The sequence below is a fragment of the Artemia sp. Qi Xiang Cuo genome, chromosome 17 (assembly GCF_049724085.1).
Source record: "Artemia sp. Qi Xiang Cuo chromosome 17, ASM4972408v1, whole genome shotgun sequence".
Taxonomy (NCBI): Eukaryota; Metazoa; Arthropoda; class Branchiopoda; order Anostraca; family Artemiidae; genus Artemia; species Artemia sp. Qi Xiang Cuo.
The window spans coordinates 53331187-53342560 of NC_142810.1; the positions used below are offsets into that span (position 1 = coordinate 53331187).

The 11374-nt window shown below is 34.6% G+C and overlaps 1 pseudogene; it reads right to left on the reverse strand.

Moving 5' to 3' along the window:
* Positions 1 to 8921, reverse strand: LOC148942337 (uncharacterized; annotated as a pseudogene).
* Positions 8922 to 11374: the final 2453 nt, after the last annotated feature.

Genomic DNA, 11374 nt, shown 5'->3' on the forward strand with positions numbered 1-11374 from the left:
TCAGTTCTCCTCATGTGGAATGAGCCACCATTCCTTGTTTAAAGCTTCTACTTCCAGATCTATTGTCTGCGAGAAGTGATCATACAATCCATTACTTGATGAGACAGAGCCAGAAACTGCAACAGTAAGGCCCAAACACTTTAGCTGATATAAAATATCGTCTTGATCGCTAATTCGTAGTCGGATCTGCTCACAAAGCATTTGGTAGAGCCAAACACATTTGTTGCGAACTCTATCATCTAATTTGGCGTCACTTTTTTTGCAAATAATTCAAATTTTGCACCAAAATTCATTCTCTCATAATTTTTTTAGGTTGTTTGGGTGCTTAAAGTCAACCTTCCAAGGTCCCAAGCATCTCAAGTTTTCTGTTTTTACAAAGCAACACATTATTTCCTTCATTCCTCCTTCGACCTTTCCCAAAAGGACACGTACTCGAACTTTTTCACTTTAGAACTCTTTGTTGAGGCTGTTCACTATTGGTAAAATGTGTCCAAGGAACACATAATGTAACCCCACTGTATTGTTCTTTAGAGCAGCATAGAGCATGAGCGTATGGTTCGCTCTAAGCCAGCATGGATTGAAAATGTAAGATTAAAGCTTCCGCACTGCTCAAGCAAACGTTCAGTTACGTTTTCCTTTGCCAGCCAACGTGTTTTACTGGGATACAGAAGGCAGTGCTCAGCAATACTAACAAACCTTTGACACTCCGCAAATTCTTGGTTAATTTTGGGCTATAAGCAATGAAATTATATACATCATGGCTGAATTGGACAATTGACTGATGTAAAATTTCCAGTGTAGCCGGTGAACACAACGCAAAAGATTGACAGATACACCCAAAAATTGAAAGCCAAGGAAGGTCTCGTTTCAAAAGTGTAGCTAGACCATTCTTTGATCCAACCATAACGCTGGCATTGTCTAACGTGAAGCCGACAATTTTTTTTCAACGGAATCCCTTTTGAGTCAAATTCATTCATTATGAGCTTTTTTAGTCCTTTTGCAGAGGCATCAGTTACAACCGGTATGAAAAAAAGCACTCGACTACATCTTCATCACTCACTGAGAAAAATCGCACCATTATGACTAAAAATTTGGTTGTTCTTTGGTCAGTGGACTCGTCCACAATTATGGAAAACTTTCTATATTTTAGTGTTTCCGAGAGATCGTTAGCCCCAGTTCTTCCCACTTTTTTAATCAAAACAGTGGTCTTCGTTCTTCCACAGTTCAAATTATTAATGACTTGAGAGTCTTTAACATGAAACCTGAGAATTTGTGGAAGTGTGTCGATTACCGAAATAGGAATATTCTCTTTGGCAACCCACGCAGACAAAGCAAATGACTGCCTTACACTCTGGTCAAGATAACTTTTATGCTCGTTCACTCTTTCAAAAAAGCTTGCTGGATCGGACACTGAAACCTGGTTTTCCTAGCATTCATGGCTTTCGCATGCTCTGGTTCTGGACCTCTATTAGTATTACGAAGCATAGCGGTTTTGCTATCCTTTAGCACCTTGCGGCAGTGCTTGCAGTATGCTTTGCTCGGATATATTTGGTCTGGGACTAGCCAGTCCCAAAGTAGGGGGTCCTTCATTCATTTTTGGAAAAACTTTGAGAGTAAAACTTCTTTGAGTTGCTTCTATTACTAATAGATTTTTGGTATTTTTTTCTCTTTTGACCACCGTTTCTCTTATCACTCTTTTTGCGCTTTTAGTTTCTAAATCTATCACGTCTGATATTTAAGACACATCAGACGAGTCAGACGCAAAATCGTCTGAACCACCTGACTAACTAGGTAAATCACTGGCACTATCATTATCTTTAGACCCAGAACTCTTTTTGTGTCTGGGGATGGACTCAGTAACAGCTGAGTTTGAAACTCCTAGAGCAGAGGTGACACAGCTAACAGGTACTCTCTCTTCATGAACCGGAGCACTAATATTGCCTGACGGAGTGTTTAGGCTATTTTCAGTCTTTTTATCAGACTTCTTAAAGAAATCAAAAAGGTTCTTGTTCATTTGGCATTTGAAGCTTCCATGTGACCTTGATGTTTCTTTTCCTACAAAAAATTTTGTAAGTTTAATTTTTCATGTGTAGCATAACGGGGTGGGGCAGGGTCTGCTCAAAACACAGTCAACTCAATAAAGCAGAACTACTATTATAAAAAAAGTAAACAAAATGGGACAGGAGCCACTAGTTTCACAAAGCAGACGACTACTCATTAAACTACTAGAATCGGTTTCTAGAATTTAAAGCAAATGGCTTCTTGAATAATGAAATATAAAAAAGAGTTTCTTCAGCTGTAAGTAAGGAACAGCACTAAAACTTATAATGAATAGGAAAAATTCCAGTTGTTAGGGGAGTTTATATTATATACCTGAATCCCTCCATCACGCTTACGCTAAAGTTTTTTAATGCTTTAAAAAAAATATTATTCTAAATCAACGGGCCTTGTGTTTCAGCATTGATTATTAAAGAAAAAAAATTAAAAATTCTAATAATAATAATCTTTAAAAAAAATTATTATTCTAAATCAACGGGCCTTGTGTTTCAGCATTAATTATTAAAGAATTGGGACATTAAAGTTAAAGTTTAGAGTAAAAAGCGATGGATTGATGAGAGGCATCCCAACATTTGTCCAATAAAGTCTGTTTATTTTAAGTTTTAATGTTGCTCGTTACGTTTTTTTTTAATTTCTGAACGTTTTTTAAATGAACCCGGGAAATCTCCCTCTCTCTTTTGTGGAAAACTATGTCTAGGAATATCCATTTTCCCAGGGTCTTTAGAGGGTCATGATATCCCCCGTAGAGCTATTGGACTTTTCAACTATGCTGAATAAAAAGTCTGTCACAAAATGTTTTTCAAATGTCTTTGGGGAAGTCGGGGCGTGGGAAAGGGGCTAGTTGCCCTATCATCTTTTGATTACTTAAAAAGGACACTAGAACTCTTAATTTTGAATCAGCCTACTTCCGATCATCTAGGTCCATTGGTTTGATACACCCACTCCAGGGGAAAGGAAAAAAAAACTAAAAACAAATCAATGCGCATTCGTCGTCTTTCTTCGAACAAAATAAATAAAATTTAACATTTTCATAGACAAAAGATTGAAAACTCTACATTCTCTGATGTGCTGAATCTGAAGGTATGAACTTTATATAATTTTAACGTCTATAACAACTCTCCTATATACCCTAGTATGTTGTATCGATACTGCCAGTCTTCGGTTTACAATAACATAATCAATAAGGTTAGCTGTCTTGCCATCATATGAATACCGTGTGAATTTATGGCTCATTTTATGACCAAAGTAAATTGGTTATAACTAAATTGTTATGCAAATAAAGTGAAGAAAGCATTAAAATATGAACTCAGGAAGTGTGAAGTGGAGGCGATGGATAAAATTGCCGAGGATCTGAAAGATGCAACTAGACGGCATAATAGTAAAAAATTGTGCTGGCATGTTAACAAATTGAGAGGGAGTAGTCAATCCAGACTTGGCCCAGTTAAAGATAGGAATGGGGCTGCAATGAGCGATAAGGAAAAAACTAAAGAGAGATGGGCCGAAAATTTTGAGATTTTGCTAGACCGAGATTGAGTTACAGGAAAAGATATAGAGGAATGGGAATAAGTTTGCGATACCGTGGATGTAAAGGAACATTTCTATTATGAGGAAGAACTAGCGACAGTACTAAGACGATAAAAAAAAGATAAGGCTCCAGGTCCTGATATGGTGGTAAATGAGTTTCTTAAATATGGTGGCTCTGAGGTTAGAAATAAGTTACTGAAGATTATGAATATGAATTTCGAAAAAGGGGAAGTACCTATCGATTTTTGGGAAACCTTAATTAAATCACTTTATAAGAAAGGTGATAAAAGTCAGTGTGGTAACTATCGAGGCATTAGCCTGGTCTCTGTAGGTAGTAAATTACTTAGTAATATGATACTTAATAGACTGAGAGATGCCGTAGACAATGTTTTAAGAGAAGAACAGTGCGGTTTTAGAAAAGGTAGAGGATGTGTCGACCGAATTTTCACTCTTAGGCTAATAATTGAGAAGTGCCTAAGTTTTCAAACACCTTTGGTCCTCATTTTTATAGATTATGAGCAAGCGTTTGATTCTGTTGATAGAAGAGCTTTAGTAAAGGATTTATCCTTGTATGGTATTAATTAAATAAAACTTTCCGAAAAATAAGTTTTTCTAAGAAAAGCAAAGGCCATTTTAAACTTAAGCTCAGGAGATACAAATACATGTTAAAATTCAAACTCAAAACGACCAGAAATTACTATTAAAGAATAAATGAAACAAAAACGAACAGAAATTAAATAAAAAATCATAGCAAAAAACATACAACAAGTAATAATATAAATGAATAAATAAATCTTAAAGCGAGTAATGCTTAGATTGAATATGAAAATCAAGCTTCAAACGAAAACAAATATTTTGCTATTATAGTATAAATGAAACTTAAAACGAACAGAAATTAAATAAACAATCAATGCGAACAAACATACAATATATATTAATGTAAATGAATAAATAAATCTTAAAACGAGTGAAACTTAAATTGAATAAGCAAATCGAATAAAAATAACTACAAACAAGAGTTTGGGTATCGTCTCAATGCAGAAGCCTAAAACCTACTGCGTCACTGGCGCTTTACTGAAAACAATTCTTTGAAATATTTCATTTTTATAACTTTAAGAAATCAAAAATTAATTGATATCTTAAGGAATAAATATCAGCATATGTATATTAAATTGACAATGCACTTTTTTCAGTAAATTCTTTTGAATTTTTTTCAGTGAAGTACAAATTATATTCTGGCTTTTAGAAAGCATAAGGGTTTAGAAGCCTTCTCACATTAATTTATGCTCGTTTTGAGTTTGAATCTAATATTTATTTTAATTTTTGTTCGTTTTAGGTTTCATTTATTTATTGATACTGATTTGGGGTATTTGTATCCTTGGTAGATTATATGATAGTCCGGACGCCAGGTGTTGAAAATGTGAACCATACCACGAAGGAATGGGGCTTCTACGAGAATTAACCTATCCTCCACCCCCTAAATTGACCATGTGGATTCAAAAATACCAATGGCACTTGCTTGCGAGTGGTGGAACACTCCGAAACTTGACATTTTATTATATTTTGGTGTTTCATGCAAGAAAATACATGTTCCACAAAGTTTGAGGTGCAGTTTTCTGCTCAAATAGAAATTCCTAGAAGCCATAGAATGTTTTCATATTAAACTAACACGATTAGTTACAAAAAATGGCAGAGTTAAAAAAAATAATAGCAAAACTATATGAGTCTTGAACAGTCTTGGAAAGTATAAACAAAATCAAACTGAATATTAGATATATAATGATATTAATTGTTGAAAGATCCTTCAATTCAAGATTTTTTTTCACTGTAATTTTTGATTTTCATTTTCAATGCTGTAAGAACTGGAAAATAATAAATCTGTAATATACGAGTAATTCATTTTCAGTGAAGCACCAATGACGCAGAAAGCTTTAGGTTTTTACAGTTAAAGAAGGGGGCAGTATCCTAATTTTGCTTGTAGTGAAACTATATTTGTCTTGACCAATCTTGAAAAGAACTAATAAATTAAACTGAATATTTGATGCATAATGATATTAATTGCTAAAAGTTCATCAGTTCAAAATTTTACTGTAATTTTAATATTTATTTTCAATATTAAGTACAAAAGAAAACATTTGTAATATAATTCGTTTTCAGTAAAGCGCCAATAACGCAGTAGGTTTTAGGCTTCTGCAGTGAGACGATAACCAAACTCTTGTTTGTAGTTATTTTTACTTGATTAAAACTATTTATTTGAATTATTATTTTTAAGTTTCTATTTAATTATTTAAGTTTCTATTTTATTTAAGTTTCATATTCTATTTAAGTTTCACTCGTTTTAAGATTTATTTATTCATTTACATTAATATATATTGTATGTTTGTTCACATTGATTGTTTATTTAATTTCTGTTCGTTTTAAGTTTCACTTAAACTTTAATAGCAAAATATTTTTTTTCGTTTTAAGCTTGATTTTCATATTCAATCTAAGCATTACTCGCTTTAAGATCTATTTATTCATTTATATTATTACTTGTTGTATGTTTTTTACTATGATAGTTTATTTAATTTTATTCATTTTGGGTTTTATTTATTCTTTAATAGTAATTTCTGGTCGTTTTGAGTTTGAATTTTAAGAGGTATTTGTATCTCCTGAGCTTAAGTTTAAATGGCCTTTACTTTTCCTTGAAAAACTTATTTTTCTGAAAGTTTTTTTTTTTAAATTAATTTTTTTTCGTTTTTGATTGCAAAAAGTTTCAAGTTTTTATGGCATGAGGGGGGGTGGCTCACTGTCCGATTATTCTTGACTTCAAAAAACGGATCTAGAACTTTCAATTTAAATCGAATGAGGATTTTTTCAAAGTCTATACGATTACCTCTTTGATAAAAACCTTATATATGAACAATAGACAGCTTGCATAACTTGTAGACAGCGATTGACATTATGAATGGATTGAAAAAAATTGCTCCAATAAGGGAGTTTAGACCATTTCACTTGCTGACACAAAGGGATCACGACTGTTTGGAATTGACCTTAATAGGATTTTGTGTGCCAAAGCAATTTTACATCTATCACAGAGTATGTATTTTAACCTTATAATTGGATAATTATAATAGATATCCTATGTGTTCTTCCCATACAAAACCCCTCCCCATAAGTTGTAAACCCCCCTTAATAAGTTATGCCCCAGGGCATAACTTACAACGCCTACCCCTGGGCCCTGGTGGGCTGTGTCGACACCGGAGTTTTTTGTTATCAGAACTTTGAACTATTTTAACAAAATGTCTATCTCAAAATTTTTATCGTATGCATTTAGGGAGTGGAGGAGGGAGAGGGGCTAGTTGCCCTTCAATCTCTTTTGACTCTTAAAAAGTGAACAAGAACTTTCAATTTTCAATCAAATGAGCCCTCTCTAAAGTTTAGACGAGCATCCCTTCCATAAGAAATAATATGAAAGATTCGAAGAATCCTTAAATTAAAACCCTTGGGGGAGTTGTAATCCTCAAAGACCTAATTTCCAGAACTTAAAACTACATTTAATAAAATGCCTGTCTTAAAATTTTGATTGGATGTGTTGGGGGGGAAAGGGGGGTGTGAGAGGGGGGGTAGTTGCCCTCAAATCACTTTCGACTATTACAAAGGGCACTAGCCCTCGGAATTTCCAATCGAATGAGCCTTTTTTGAAGTTTCTATGACAAAGCCTTCTATAAAAACCTTATATGCCCCCAGGGCATAATTTAAAACCCGTGCCCTGAGGGTTGTGGGGGATTATCCTCCTCAAAAACATGTTTTCTATCTGAAAATCAACTACGCTGAACAAAATGGCTATCTCAAAATTTTGATTGAATGTGTTAGGGGAATGATGGGGTGGGGGGGGGGGCCTGGTTGCCCCCTAATCACTTTCTACTATTAAAAAGGGCAATATCTCTTTGAATTTCCAATCGAATGAGCCTTTTTTGAAGTTTCTATGACAACGCCTTCTATAAAAACCTTATATGCCCCCAGGGCATAACTTAAAACCCTTGCCCTGAGGGTTGTGGGAGATTGTCTTCCTCAAAAACGTATTTTCTATCTGGAAATCTCCTACGCTGAACAAAATGGCTATCTCAAAATTTTGATTGGATGTGTTTGGGGAAATGATGGGCGTGGGGGGGGGGGGGCTAGTTGCCCTCCAATCACTTTCGACTATTAAAAATGGTACTAGCCTTTTAATTTCCAATCGAATGAGCCTGTTTTGAAGTTTCTACGACAACGCCTTCTATAAAAACCTTATATGCCCCCAGGGTATAACATAAAACCCTTGTCCTGAGGGTTGTGGGGGAGTGTTCTTCTCAAAAATATATTTTCTATGTGGAAATCAACTACGCTAAACAAAATGGCTATCTGAAAATTTTGATTGGATGTGTTTGGGGAAATGATGAGCGTGGGGGGGGGAAGAGGGCTAGTTACACTCCAATCACTTTCGACTATTAAAAAGGGCACTAGCCCTTTAATTTCCAATCAAATGAGCATGTTTTGAATGAATTGAATGAATCAAAATGAATGAAGTTTTAGAGGTTTTGTGAGTTCAGGGTGCTAGAATAGGTACTTGGTAGTATTATTAGTAAAGATGGTGGGAGTAGTGAAGATATTAAAAGTAGAACAGCCAAGGCACAGGGTGTTTTTTCACAGTTAAAAAAGTTTTGAAGAATAGGAAGATAAGTCTGCAAACCAAGATTAGAATATTAGAAGCTACAGCGATGACAGTGGTCAAATATGGATTTGAAGCATGGACCTGCAGAAAAGCGGATGAAGATTTGCTAGATGTTTTCCAGAAAAATTGCTTAAGGATTGTTCTGGGTACCCGGCTGACTGACCGTATTTCAAACAGTAGGCTATAAGAAAAATGTGGTTCAATACTGCTCTCTAGGGCTATAATTAAAGAAAGACTGAGGTGGCTAGGGCACGTTGTGCGGATTAAGGATGACAGATTGCTGAAGATTGTTCTTTTCGGCCAACCGTCTAGGGATAGACGGAAAGCAGGTCGTCCTCGTCTGGGGTGGGAGGACGTCATAAATAAATATTTAAAGGAAATCGGAACTTCGTGGGAGGGTGTAAAATGGGAGGCTTTGAATAGATTGGGGTGGAGGAGGAGCGTGCGTAGCTGTGTTGTTCTCAGACGGCTTGGTGCTGCGGTGAGTTGTTAGTAGTAGTAGTAATAGATTGTTATACATACAAAACTGCCGCAGTCTGTAACCATTGCGGCTTTTTTCTCCTACACCAAATTCACCTAGGCTAGGATACTATCTATCCCCAATTCCACCCACCTTGGCATTAAAATCTCCAAATAAAATTACCATATTTCTACCAGGACCTTGTCTATTTGTTGCTGTAGCCGTAAGTAAAATTTATCTGAGTCACTACTATTTCCAATAGTTGGTTAAACAGGGACATATACTACCATGAATGATACCCGGCACTTCTTGGTTATTACAGGAGCCAATAACATTCTATTGTTAATACCTTCTCAACCGAAAAGAATTAGCACCTTTCTTATTAATCTATGAGCCCTACTCCCTGCCAATTTACCCGAGTAAAATAAATTTCTTATCCTTTACCTGAGTAAATAAATTCTGTATTGCCTAATTTCATATTCATTACCCCTGAATATGAGTTTCTGAAACTTTTATTAAGGCCAGTTTGAAGCGACTGAATTCGTCAGTCAATATGTTGGTACGATAGTTGCAGCGGTAACTGCAACAAAGTAAATAACGAACCAGAGGCCACAGCGACGAAAAGTTACAAAACAGATGTTATTCCGAAAACAAATATATGGGCAAATTTAACAAATAGCCAGAAACCAGATCGTAATAAAATTACACAATTAGAATCGTCATAGCCGAAAACTCTTACAGTTTCCCGGCTTGAAAAACATGGAAAACATTTTTTCGTATGGGTAATATCGATATGTCTTCTTTTTTGCTTTTTTTTACTGCTAGCGTAAAAATCAAACTCGTAAACTCAATTTTTTACCTTTCCTAATTTGAAATTTGTTTAATTTTCGAAAAAAAAGATTTAAATGACCCCCAAAAAGAGCACGTTCTTGAAGGGAAAAAATTTAACCACCTTAAAAGAACTGGTCGCAATGGGAGCTGTAATCTAGTGAATAACAACACGACCCATGGTGACCAAAAAAATAGCCAGAAACCCCTACAAAATTGAGCCAAATCGAAACAATAAGTTCATCATTGTAATTGGCCGAAAAATCTATTCAGGAAACTTACAGTTCCTTGGCCTTAACAACAAGGGAAACATATTGGCTGGAACAAAAGAGAAAATCACTTTTTTTCCATGATTAATTAAAAAAAACTTTCCACAAAATAAGTTTTTCAAAGAAAAGTAAAGAACTCCATTAAACAAAAAATGAACAAAAACAAAATCAAATAATCTACCAAGCGTGAAACTACCACAAATCAGCATTGATAAATAAATGAAACCCAAAACGAGCAGAAATTAACATAAGTTGGGCACAAAACCCCTAAGCCTTCCCAAGGCCAGAACAAAATTTGCACTTTACTGTAAAAATATAAATGTTTTTACTTTTATAACTTTAATAAATCAAATAATATTAACATTTCGATTACTAAATATCAGTATATGTATATTAAACTGACAATGCACTTTCATTTGTATTTTTTTCAGTTAAGTACAAATTTTATTCTGGCCTTGGGTAGGCATAGGGGTTTTGTGCCCAACTTATGTTAATTTCTGCTCGTTTTGAGTTTGACTCAGTTAATTATTGTAATTTCTGCTCGTTTTGGGTTTCATTTATTTATCGATGCTGATCTGTGCTATTTTCATGCTTGGTAGATTATTTGATTTTACTTTTGCTCATTTTTTGTTTAATGGAGTTATTTACTTTTCTTTGAACAACTTATTTTGTGGAAAAAGTTTTTTTTAATTAATTTCTGTTCGTTTTATGTTGACATAGTCTTTTCAGGGAAAAAGATAATAATACTTTAAATCTTTTCATTTTTTAAGACTTTATAGTTTGGACTGCTATTTGTGTGCTGGAGAAAAATTTTCAGAAGTTTTTAACAGCATATACCCTTTTAAAAATCTGGACACAAATAGTAATGTTTAATTTAGTTTCATAACTCCTCTAGTTGACCTGTAATGGAAAACTTGATACCATTCACAAAAAAATATGTTTACTTTCTTTGATAGCTTGGATACACTTACGCTATTTGGATTTTGTTAAATTTTAAGAGCAGAAGTAGCCCTGAACTTTTGAACATAATACCCTCAGTCGTTCTTGGGATACTACTGAGATGCCTTATTGGGATTTAGCATTATCACAGTGCATTTTAATTTAATCTTAAGTCAACATTTAGTTTTTAAAAATGTAAAAATTGGATTTGAGGAAGACTAAAATCTATTCTATAAATCATATGCAACAACTTTCTATATAAAACTTATATGCCCCCAGGGCAAAACTTATAACCCTTGCACTGTGGGCTGTAAATTCCAGAACTTTCAACTACGTTGAACAAAATGGATATCTCAAAATTTTGACTGGATGTGTTTGGGAAAATGATGGGCGTGAGAGGGGCGTTAGTCGCTATCCAATCCCTTTCAACTATTAAAAAAGGCGCTAGCCCTTTCAATTTCATATTGAATGAGCCCTTTTGAAGTTTCTACGACAACTCTTTCAATAAAAACTTTATATGCCCCCAGGGCATAACTTACAACCCTTGCCCTGAGGGCTGTGGGGGGAAGTGTTGTCATGTTTAAAGACCTAATTTCCAAAACT